This window comes from Lissotriton vulgaris, chromosome 1_1 (assembly GCF_964263255.1).
Source record: "Lissotriton vulgaris chromosome 1_1, aLisVul1.2, whole genome shotgun sequence".
Taxonomy (NCBI): Eukaryota; Metazoa; Chordata; class Amphibia; order Caudata; family Salamandridae; genus Lissotriton; species Lissotriton vulgaris.
In genome coordinates, this window is record NC_141685.1 from 1,706,703,529 (window position 1) to 1,706,714,976 (window position 11,448).

Here is an 11,448-nt window from a genome sequence, read left to right on the forward strand (position 1 = left end):
GGGCAACATTGTTGGCTGGCGGACTTTGAGAATCATCCTGGCTGGGGTGGCCGCGTTGTCCAATCTTCAGCAATATTACACTCCTATGCCATGTAGAATGAGCTCCTGCGAGGGCTTTTGTTGCATTTACTGTGTTTCTATCCTTCCCTTACTTCCCTTTGTCTTCCTTCTTGTACTTTCAATAAAAATATCTTTAACAAAAAATGTATATAAATGTATTAATAATACCACTATTAAAAGAATACATTTCAAACAAAAACAATATATATAAACAATTATGAAATATATAGGGGTGTTTACAATGGCGGGGAGAACATCACTGAAAGACTGTCTGTGATGATCTCCCTGTCATTTTAATCAAGTTTGCCACCCACCACATTTTGATGGCAGGCGGCTGAGTGGTGGTCATAAAGACCAACCACCACAGATCAGATGGGCTCAAGGAGCTTGTCGGTCCATCAGAAGGGATCGGAGTCCCTACAATGAGGGCAATGCCTACCAGGCACCACCATCAGGATTACGATGTCCCTTACCCACCATCCTTTCCATGGCTGGTAACCCACCATGGAAAAGCTGGAGGAAAGGGAAAATGGGGGCCCGTAGCAGGTCCCCTTTCCCCCTTCCCACCAACACAGGAACAGGGAGCACGTATGGTGCCCCCCTACATATCCCTGTACCATGTGGCAGGCACAGGATGATGCCTGTCACGTAGTGGGGTGCCTGCCATGTAGTGCAGGGATATGTGTGAGGTCTCTCTTTTGTTTTGCGGTGTGTGCTGCAGAACGCAGCACCCACCGCAATGCAAAACATGGTCAATGAGACCGCCATGGTGGCTGTCACATTATAATTAGCCCAGTGGGGCCGTCGCCTTGTAGGCGGGCAGTCCTAATCCCAAATATGATGATGCCATCGTAATCACCCCATAATTCCCAAATAACAATCAACATTAATATTTAAATAAATATTCAAAATTAAAATATAACACATAACATGTATCATCATTAACAATAACCAAACAATTATTAATTATATTTAATTACAATAAAAAATATAAAAACAAATATATTGTTACATAATTATAATATTGAACAAAATATACCCTTGAGTGAATGTATACATCATTTTCCAAATTAACATTTAACTGCCAAAATAATTAAAGAGACGCTATAACAACCAATAAAATAAAAGTATAAACAATAGAAAACAATACAAAGCTTCAACTAATAATACAATAAAATAAGCCAATTCATTAACCAAAAATTACCGAACAACCTGCAAAGATTGGAGGACAAACCTCTGCAAGATTGAAGCCCCAACAAAGGACCTTTAAAAAGAACCACATCAAGCAACCTACATTCAAAGTAAGTACAATACCTAAAAACTGTAAATAATACCCTAACTAAACTTAAAATAATTAAAACATGTAAAATGAATAAATAAATGCTTTTCATTGGTTTTCCTTTTTACAGACTAAACAAACTGATTTACAAAACTTACCAAAAATCAAAACTGCAAAGAAAAAAACCGTGCATCATTCGACCAATTAAAATTATTAAGAATAAAAGAAGATTGATCAAACATATACAACAAAGTATAACCATTAATATTTTTTAAACCTTAGCTAAATCAACTGATAAGCAAAACTAACAAAATAAAATGAATAAACATTTACACCTTTTCTTTTTCTACTACAGGCTGCAACAATTCCAATCAAAAAGTTACATTAAAGGAACCAACTGAATCTCCCCAAAATAGCAAGTATTGTTTTAAATATACTTAAAAATAAAACCAACTAAACACTAACTAACCTGAAAAAAATTAAAATGTATAACATTTCTAGCATAATAATATATTGTTTTACCTAACAGATGACAAGAATAACATTGAGCAGAAGAAGTCAACAAAACACTTCAAAGAAAAATAAAAAACAACATATATGTAAGTATTAATAAAAAGGTAATATAACAATGAACATTTTCTACTTTACATTTATTAATTCTTTTTGTATATATATTCACAGTGTAACTAAGAAAATGATAGAAGGAGCTAAATTCATTTCCTCAAAGAAGGGAGACTCTAGCTCCATTTCATAGGCTATGCTTATACTCAAGAAAGAAGAACCACTAGTCACATACATTGGAAATGCACCAAATACTACTCTAATTCCTGCTTTGGGAGGGCAACAACAAGGTAAACTATGATTATAAATGTTTAAGAACATAACCACTAACCAATGTTACTGAAATTGAAATCAGAGATGCTTTAGAATACATCAAGGAGGCAAGCTTTAGCTACCAACCACCAACCACTCAACTAATAAAAGATGTCCTAATCCATGTCCCAGGGCACGTAACTGGCAAGTTACCTGGTATCCCATGACTATAACACCTAATAGCCTTAACAACAAAATCTACCACCAAATGCCTCCATCCCCATAAACATTTTCAGAAGTTGAAATACTACCTGAATACATAATAATACGCAAAGAGGAACAATTCCTTCTGTCACCTTTTAACCCACCCTGCTCTGATTCAGGTCATTATTGCTCTTGTGCTGTCCCGTTTGGATTACTCCAATAGTTTATATTTGGGTCTACCAGCGGGGCAGCTCAAGAGACTTCAACTGGTCCAGAACCAAGCGGCCAGGTTGATTTGCAAAATTCCTAAGTGGCAGTCTATCAGACCTGGACTGGCCAGTCTCCACTGGCTGCCTGTAGCGCAGAGAGCAGCATTCAAAGCGGGATGCATTATCTTCAGGGCTCTACAAGGTAAGGGCCCTGGATTCATTAGCAGCCTGCTTGTCAGTTACACTCCCTCCCGTGCTCTCCGCTCCGGCCAAAAGAACTTGTTAGTGGTGGCCCGGATCAGGAAACAACGCCAGGGAGGAGGATCCTTCCACTTCCTAGCTTCCTCCCTGTGGAACTCCTTGCCACTGCCGCTAAGGCTCCACGAAGATCTGTTAGCCTTTAGACAGGCTTTTAAAACTTGGCTCTTTAAGCAAGCTTATCCTTAGTTAACTTTTCTTTCTGCCACATGTTATGTTTTGCCAGTCTTCCACAGCGCCATGAAGCCTACGGGCGTACGTGCGCTTAATAAATTTAATTTAACATAACATAACATAACATGACAATGAAAAATTTAAAAAAGAATTATGATTTTTGGCACCCCTACTAATATCCAAAAACTAAAACAATGCAAAACTTAGATGATGGTTGGGACATTCAAAATATGTCCCAAACCATTCTATTGATTATACGCTATACATAGAGAATACCAAGAAACAAACATCCCTTTCATATATGCACTACTATCCAATAAACATACTACAACCTACATTGAACTCCTAACTATAATAAAATAATGGATGAGCGAACCCACCCACCCAATTCTCCAAATATTATTGTTAAAAGAAAAATGATACTGTATTTGAAAATTAGGTGGTGTATCTGCATTCTTCTCGGGAATGTTCATCACTCTTCGGTGCCTCTCTGGACTGGTCTGATAGGAGTGTTGAGCTCTCAGCTTTTTACCTTCCGTTCATGCAGGAGATGAGTAGGCCTGCAGATTGTAAAACAGAAAATGTATTTCAGAGTCAATGTGAAGGAAAGAAGGAAGATATGCTTCATCAGGAGTGTCCAACAAGACTCAGAGCAAAAAAAAACAAGAAGACTCAAAGTTTCAATTTTGCCACCAGTGCGACACACACACACTCCTCAGCATTTGCACCTCTCTCCTTTTCACATAGCTGCATTCTAGGCCTCAGTGTCATGGTTTTCCTTTGAAGTTGATAATGTCTTGCTTCTAGCTGTTGAGGAGGTGCTTCCACTCTGAGTTCTTGCATCTTCCTCCTGGCTCTGAGTAATTGTGTCCCAGTCACAATCTGAGCAAGATAGTGTATTGCCCTGCTGTTGGAAAAGTAGAGAAACAGAATTGCAGTATTTTGTATAGGTTTTTGTTTGTTAGCAAAAGTGATTGTTCTGGTCTCTGAAGATCCAGAAAAAAAGAGTTGACCCTGCAAGTAAATCTGGCTATGTATGAAAGGGCCAATCACCTCCAGGAAAAAATGATCACCTATCATTGTAAATTATCTCAAGCATGTTCCCAAATTATAGTTCAAACACTCTCCCTCAATGTCTGTCACCACATGATTCATCAATCATCACTCACAATCACTCAAAATTCACTCATTGGTGCAATGAATACTTGGAATTTGGTATTGATACTCTTGTAAATAAATGAAGTTCTGGGGCAGCCCTGCTAAGTGGTATGAAAAAGGACAGACGTGTGAGGGAGGCAGACATTGTCTTCAATGCCATGAATTTTTATTTTTATTTTATTTTAATTTATTTTGTATTTATTTAATGCGATTTTATATAGTAAGTACAAAGGTCTACTACATATACTAGTGGTTAAAGTTAAATATATATACAAATTGCAAATACACTCGATTACATTTTAACAGCGACACCATGACACCCAAACAAGAGCTGCGCCGATAAAGCATCATCACAACGTAGCAGACCATGTCTCCCTAGATCTCGTACGCCAGGATGGGGACGCACTGCCTAGCAGCCACTTCAATGATTGTCTATAAGTGCACTTTGCTGAAGACAGACCCGCAGGAGTTCGAAGGGTTGTTCACAATGATGCAGGCAGTTCTATCATTAATTAAAGACTCCAGATGTTTCAGATCAATTTCCCAGGATTTCTCTGGCAGCAGGTTATAAAGTTTGACCTCAATCCCCATCGAAAGAGCAAGTGTCTTGTAGAGGGAGAAAGCAGGTTGTGGTATCAGAATGTTCTGCCCACGGTTGGCCAGAACAGACAGACATAGTTCAATAGCTTGACTGCAACCACTTGCAAGGATGACATCCTTGGCCTCGAGAGGGCATCTGGGCAGCTATTAAACTTTGCAATTACATCACAGCTGGATTGGTACCCTACAGCTGGGGAGTAGCTATTGTAATATCCGGAATATATGGCATTCTTCATGGCTAGAGTGACCTCGTCATCTGTCGGAAGATTTCCAAAAACAGTAGGGTCACCTATGGGAAGAGCAATCATGGGCTTGGGCTCCAGCTTCATGCTGTCCACAAGAGCTTTGATGGGGTTGAAGGTCTTCTTGGACACCTCGGAAGCTCACACCGCCCATCTGGCCTTCCTGGGCTTCAGCTTCTCCAGCAGGGGGCTTGAGTCCTGGATGTTGACATGCACGTCAAGGACGCTGGGCCGCAGGTCGTTGACATTCACTTTGATGACGTACTTTTCCGTCTGCATGGCTCCTCTCGTGTTTGTCTCGGTACTTGGCTGCGGCAGGTGCCCTGCGTCCTGATGCAGTCCCACTTCGGACTTAAGATGATTGAATTCTTTCAGAGGCTCTAAAATCCTAGATTGGTTAGTACTGAAGAACTACTTCACTACAGTGTCTTCCTGCTACTCGTTTGTGGTAATCAAGCAGGTGTTACACAAACACAAGCTTGAGCAAGCAGTGTCTCTACACACTACCCACCATAAGTTGGCTAAGGGCGTTGGGTCTGGAACTGTGGAGGCTTCTTTACTACACAGTGGTCCAACTGCAATCCGGCAATATATGTTACTAAATAATGGTGGGGCAGCATGTAAATCTGACACAAACATAATGTTCCACTGGCTATCTTTTTTTGCAAAGTAAGAAGTTTAATGAGAAATAATTACAAAGTTCAATGGTGGCACCAGTATACTTACTCTGGGAAGTAAAGGTCGTCCTCAACTCAGGTTGTTCACCCAGATGTTGGTCAGGTAATACACTTGAGTTTAACCAATCATCCTCCTCTTACTCCTGTGTTGTTTCAGGAACTATGCAATTCTGTGGTATGAAATTTTGGTTCATTTTGATCATAGTCAATCGGTCCACATTTTTAGGCAAGAGACTGGTCCTTTTCACTGTAACAACTGCTCCAGCTGCACTGAACACACACTCAGCAGACACACTGGCTACAGGACAAGCCAGATACTTTATTTCCAATCTGCTGATGCTCTGGATTTTAGCACACCTTCCCATACCAATAAATTGATGGGTTTTGATCTATGTAGACCACTTTTTTTGCTGCCACTTGCTCGACCTCTTTTGCCATTGCCTCTCCACTGGACTTAGGCCCTGAAAATTGAATCCAATATAATGCAGAGGTTTAATCTTGTCCTTCTGTTGCTGTTGTTGCCGGTGTTCTGGTTGATGATGTTGTTGGCTACTGTAAGACAAGACTGCCCTCTCTGGAAGTTGAAGGCGGAAACCCAGAACTGCCGGGTGGGAAACTAAGTTCCAGTCATTCTTCTTAAAGGTTTCCAGCTTTCTCAATAATCTACCCCTTGCATTTTGAAACACCCCCTTCAGTAAAAGGAATGAAAGTGGGCAAAATGTTTTTGTACTGTGGATCAAGTACTGTGGCACAGATGTATTCTTTGGACGAGATGATGTTCTCTGTCAACCGTGCATTCGGAGCCAGTCGAAAGAGTAAGCTCTCAAACAAGGCATGCGCTTCTCCATTCACACCTGCAGGGGTGAACCTTTAATAACACCTTCAATAGCTGGTCCTGTAGCAGGTGCAACCACTGGATATCTTGGCCCATCGTACTGTTCTCTTTGCTAACGTCCTGTGTGAACACCTAAAAGACAAGTAGCATCTGTGTCAGACATTTCACTAGGACCTATTTGTTCGCATCCATGGTTATAACTTTCCCAACTGCATCCCCTCCACTTTAAATGACATAGTCATTGATATGTTTGTACTGCTCAAATAGACATTGCAACATGTGATAGGTCGAATTCCAACATGTTGGCATCTCCTGTATCAGAGCTTTTTCTGGTGCTCTATTAGCATGCTGAATAATCTGCAACTGCTGACGGGCTTTAAAAGAATTGCTGAAATTAGTGCAGATTCTGCTGTTGCCTGTGTCAACAAATCCAATTCTGAGACCTCTGGGTCACAGTAATTCATACACATGTTTACAACTGTATGTGATTTTGTCATGGCAAACATGTGCACTGTTGCATGCCGCTGAACACTCCTGAAACTTTCTTCTCAGCCACAACCTGTAGATATCTGTTGCTTTAACCCAGCAAAAGATGAATCACCTGACAACTGGTCTACATGTCTTTCGTCAGGTGGTTAGTGTTAATAAACCTTTCTGCAAGGCTTGTCCAACCAATTGCAGCACATCATGATGCAGTGCAGGAACAGCAACTCTGGAAAAATAGGTCTGACTTGGACCCATTCATTTTGGGCAGATGGCTGCCACAAATTGTAAGAATCCCTCTACTTGCACAAATGAAAAAGGGAGGAGGTTCAGAGCTAACATTTTTGCCAGCATCCTATTGTACAAATGTGCCATTGGGTGGTTAAACATGCCCGTAATAGTAGCCTGCATTTTTTTCTTCTTTTCTGGGGCCACTGATGCCGGTGGCATTTGAGAAGTAGGTGGGGGTAGACTCAGTGGGCGTTGTGGTAGGGCAGTCACTGTATGCCGCGGAGTCTCCATCTGACTCCAAGTCTTGTGCCATACAGAATTCTCGGAGGTGGTTGATTCTGCTGGTGCACTGGTGGGGACAGGACTGCTTGCATGAGGATTCTCCCTCATCGTCATAACCTCCCACCATGATTGAACTTGTAGCTGATGTGTCCCGGCTTTCCACACCATGTTGACCTTCAGCAATCTTTTTAGATGTTCCTCCCACCGGAATGCATGGTGTTTTTTTATATGGGTCGTTTGCTTCCATACCATAATATGTACCAAGCTTACCTCAATGAATATTCATGTGGCAAATAGTGCATGCTGCAATGTGCTTCCCCTCTTTGCTGACCGTAAAAAAGTCCTGAACTGGGAGGGGTACTTTTTTACTGTGCCACTGCCAAAGCCTGAAGAAGAACTAAAGGTAGATAGGCATGTCCTTGATTGCCTCTCCAAAGTGCATACTTCAACTGAGGTAGTGGTCAATGATTATAAAAGAGGAGGTTCTTGCTCGGAAGGAAGCTCAACCTCTTGTTCTGCCAAAACTTCAGGAAGATGTTCTATTGTTGGCTGCAGCTGCTGTCTACTTTGCTCTATTTCCTGAAACAATTGGATACTATTTGGGAAAAGGACAAATCAAATTCAGTGTCACTACTCATCAGTGTTGTCATGATTGCAGTGGCTGTCTTACTGACAGACATGGTCTTGGGCTTAGGCTAGGGTACTGCTTTTGATGCAGGAGTGCTGCTCATAGCTTGTTCCCCTGAGGCTGGTGGGGCAGGCGCATGATGTGGTCCATAAAAGGTTTGGGCCAGCACACCACTGATGGGAAGATGCTTCTTCTCAGTGACCACTTTCCTGGAAGCATCTTTCTTTGGGGCCATCTCAAAGTTCTTAGCTGGCAGTAAGTTGCTCTAAGGTGCACAAGTGGAAGAGATTGGAGGACTGATGACTTCACTGAACACGCATTTTGTTTGGCAGTATTGCTGGAGATGCCTCTTCTCTTGTGCACCTAAAAACAAACAATAGAAAAAACATTTAGTGAAACGTGGCATTGTTGCAGTTTGAATTAGTAAAAACAAAGTTAATATGAGTGTGACTGGCTACGTATGGTAATAACCACTCTAAAGTCAAACCACACCATCATACCATAAAAGTTAATTCCCCATCTGAATAACACACAATATACAGAATGATAGAGCTCGTCCCTTTATGTTCATATATTCTAAAGGAGACACCTGTGGCTCTCAGGGAACTGCATGGGCAAATGGAATAGTGATCTTTCTTTAAAAAATGGAGGCTAATGTGCGCCTATGGCAGACAATATGGTCCAGGGGGAAATGGAATAATCACCATTATATAAATGAATTATGCGGATGTGTCTAAAGTACCCTGCAGCCAGGGTGTACAGGAGGAAATGTAATCATATACCTAAACAAACTGGATGCTGTTGGGCAGCTGTGCACCTATAGTGGATGGATGGATGATAGATAGTTTGGATGAGCAGATGGATCGACCGAGGCATAATGGGAAAAAAAAGAATTAAAAATAAATGAACATAAAAAACCATACAATTTAAAAGAATTTAAAATTTAAAAAACTTGACATATAAAATGTATGATAAAAAAACAATAACTGCTGATGTCTATATGGGCGGATGAGAAGAAATCTATTGGAGGTGCAAGAAAAAAAAATGCATGTATTATATAAGCACTGTTAATAAAAATAATATTTGTAATATACATACTACAATGATACTCAAGCATATTCTTAAACTGACATTTCACATCCATCTATGCAAGCCTATGTCAAGGGCATACTAGCTGAATGCCCAAAATGGCTACCAGTCAGTGCCACATGGTCAATCCACAAGACAAAGCAAGCAAGCATGGGGAACAAGGAGCACATGCAAGCCTGTGGCAAAGGTACTGAGCAAGGAGGCACGGGGAACAAAGAACAAATGCAAGTTTATGGCAAAAACACACTGACTGGACAAAATGGCTGCCAGCCAGTGCCACATGGTAAAACAACAACATATTGCAAGGCGGCATAGAAAACAAAGAGCACATGCAAGTCTATCGCAAAATTTCACTGACTGGACGCACAAAATGACTGCCATCTAGCGCCACATGGTCAAACAATAACACTGAGCAAGAAGGCATGGGGAACAAAGAACACATGAAAGCCTATGGCAAACGCACACTGGCTGGTCACATGAAATGGCTGCCAGCCTGTACCACATGGTCAAACAACAACACTGAGAAAGGAGGCATGGAGAACAAAGAGAGCACATTCAGGCCTATGGACACAGACTCCACAAAATGTCCCCCAGCCACACGGCATGGAGAACAAAGACAAATCAATGATAGCCTATAGCAAACACACATACACTGGACAGACAAAGCAGGCATGCTTACACTGAAGAAAACACTGCCATAAATGCAGCAATCACAAAAACAACAAGCATTTGCAATGCAATTGGTCTCGCATTAATGACGTTTGAGCTATTGGCATTGCTAAAAATTGCAACACCAATTGCAACAAAAGTCTATAAATTGTAGGCCAAAAACATGTGTATTTATTTTTGTAGCAATGGTGGCATGCTGCGCTTTAGATTAATATGTTTAAAAGTAAAGTGTGCCATAGTGCGATTGCTACAATAGTTATTTGTGGATGCGTTAACAATTGATGTGTTCACTGATGGCTGGTGGTGTGTGTGCCTGTAGAAATTGTGCACTGATGGCTGGAGGTGTGTGGGCCTGGTGGAAGTGTGCACTGCCGGCTGGTGGTGTGTGTGCCTGGTGAAAGCTTGCACTGACGGCTGTTGGTGTGTGCCTGTTGAAAGCGTGCACTGATGGCTGGTGGTGTGTGTGTGCATGGTGAAAGAGTGCACTGATGTCTGGTGGTGTGTGTGTGCCTGGTGAAAGCGTGCACTGATGGCTGGTGGTGTGTGTGTGCATGGTGAAAGCGTGCACTGACGTCTGGTGGTGTGTATGCCTGGTGAAAGCGTGCACTGACCGCTGGTGGTGGTTGTGCCCGGTGAAAGCGTGCACTGATGGTGTTTGTTCCCGGTGAAAGCGTGCACTGATGACTGATGGTGTCTGTGCCTGGTGAAAGTATGCACTGACTCTGTGGTGGTTGTGTGTGTTGTGTGTGGTTGTGTGTGATGGGTTAAAGCAAAGGCAAGGTGGCAATGTTGTAATGACGTGATGATGGGAGTAAAATGGTGCCTAATGTTATTTCTGAACCTGAGGATTTTGGTAACTCTTAGTCAAACCAGTCCCCGAGCACCTGGCAGTATCTTAGACTGACTGGCTATCTCCTTAAATACCATATGGGGTGTGTCTGTCTGCCTCCTGGTTACCGTACCCCGGATGCCTGTCTCCCTAGTTATCATATGCACAATGTCTGCCTGTCTCCTGTGGTACTGTCTACGAGAAGCTCGTCTGTCTCTTGGTTGCTATTCTCCGGATGTCTGCCTCCCCGGTCAGTGTATTTTGGATGTCTGTCTGTGTCCTGAGCGTATGTGAGTTGTCTGTCTGTCACTCCGGGGTACCCGATGCCTGGTGGTCCCTCACTCTCTCTGGGTCCTGTTCTCGGATGGCCGTCTCTTTCGTAACAGTCTCGGGGTGATGGGAGGGGTGCTGGGTTTGGGGTCTGGGGTGGATAAGGAAGAGGAGGGGGTGTTGTTTGCTGGTCTTCGGTCCCCGCTTAGGAAGCTGCCTAGAATTAAAAAAAAAAACAGCACTGAAAGCGATCGCTTTTGCGTTCGGTATTGTAAAAAAAAAAAAAAATACGCCTGCAAGTGGTGTGCGCGCGCCTGGCGGTCTAGATGTCAGCAAATTTACAGGGTCTGTAAAAGTGGCAGGGGACACTTCTGGGTTGCAAGGTAAAAGGAGGGTGAAGGAGAATTCTGGGCAAGGACTGTGTTTGCTGCGGGCGATGGGAGCGGAATGAGTTCAGG

At 42.3% G+C, this 11,448-nt stretch overlaps 1 pseudogene; it reads right to left on the reverse strand.

Annotated features, from left to right (window-relative positions):
* Positions 1-3,751: 3,751 nt before the first annotated feature.
* On the reverse strand, positions 3,752-5,289 carry LOC147751094 (tyrosine aminotransferase-like; annotated as a pseudogene).
* Between the last annotated feature and the right edge of the window lie 6,159 nt (positions 5,290-11,448).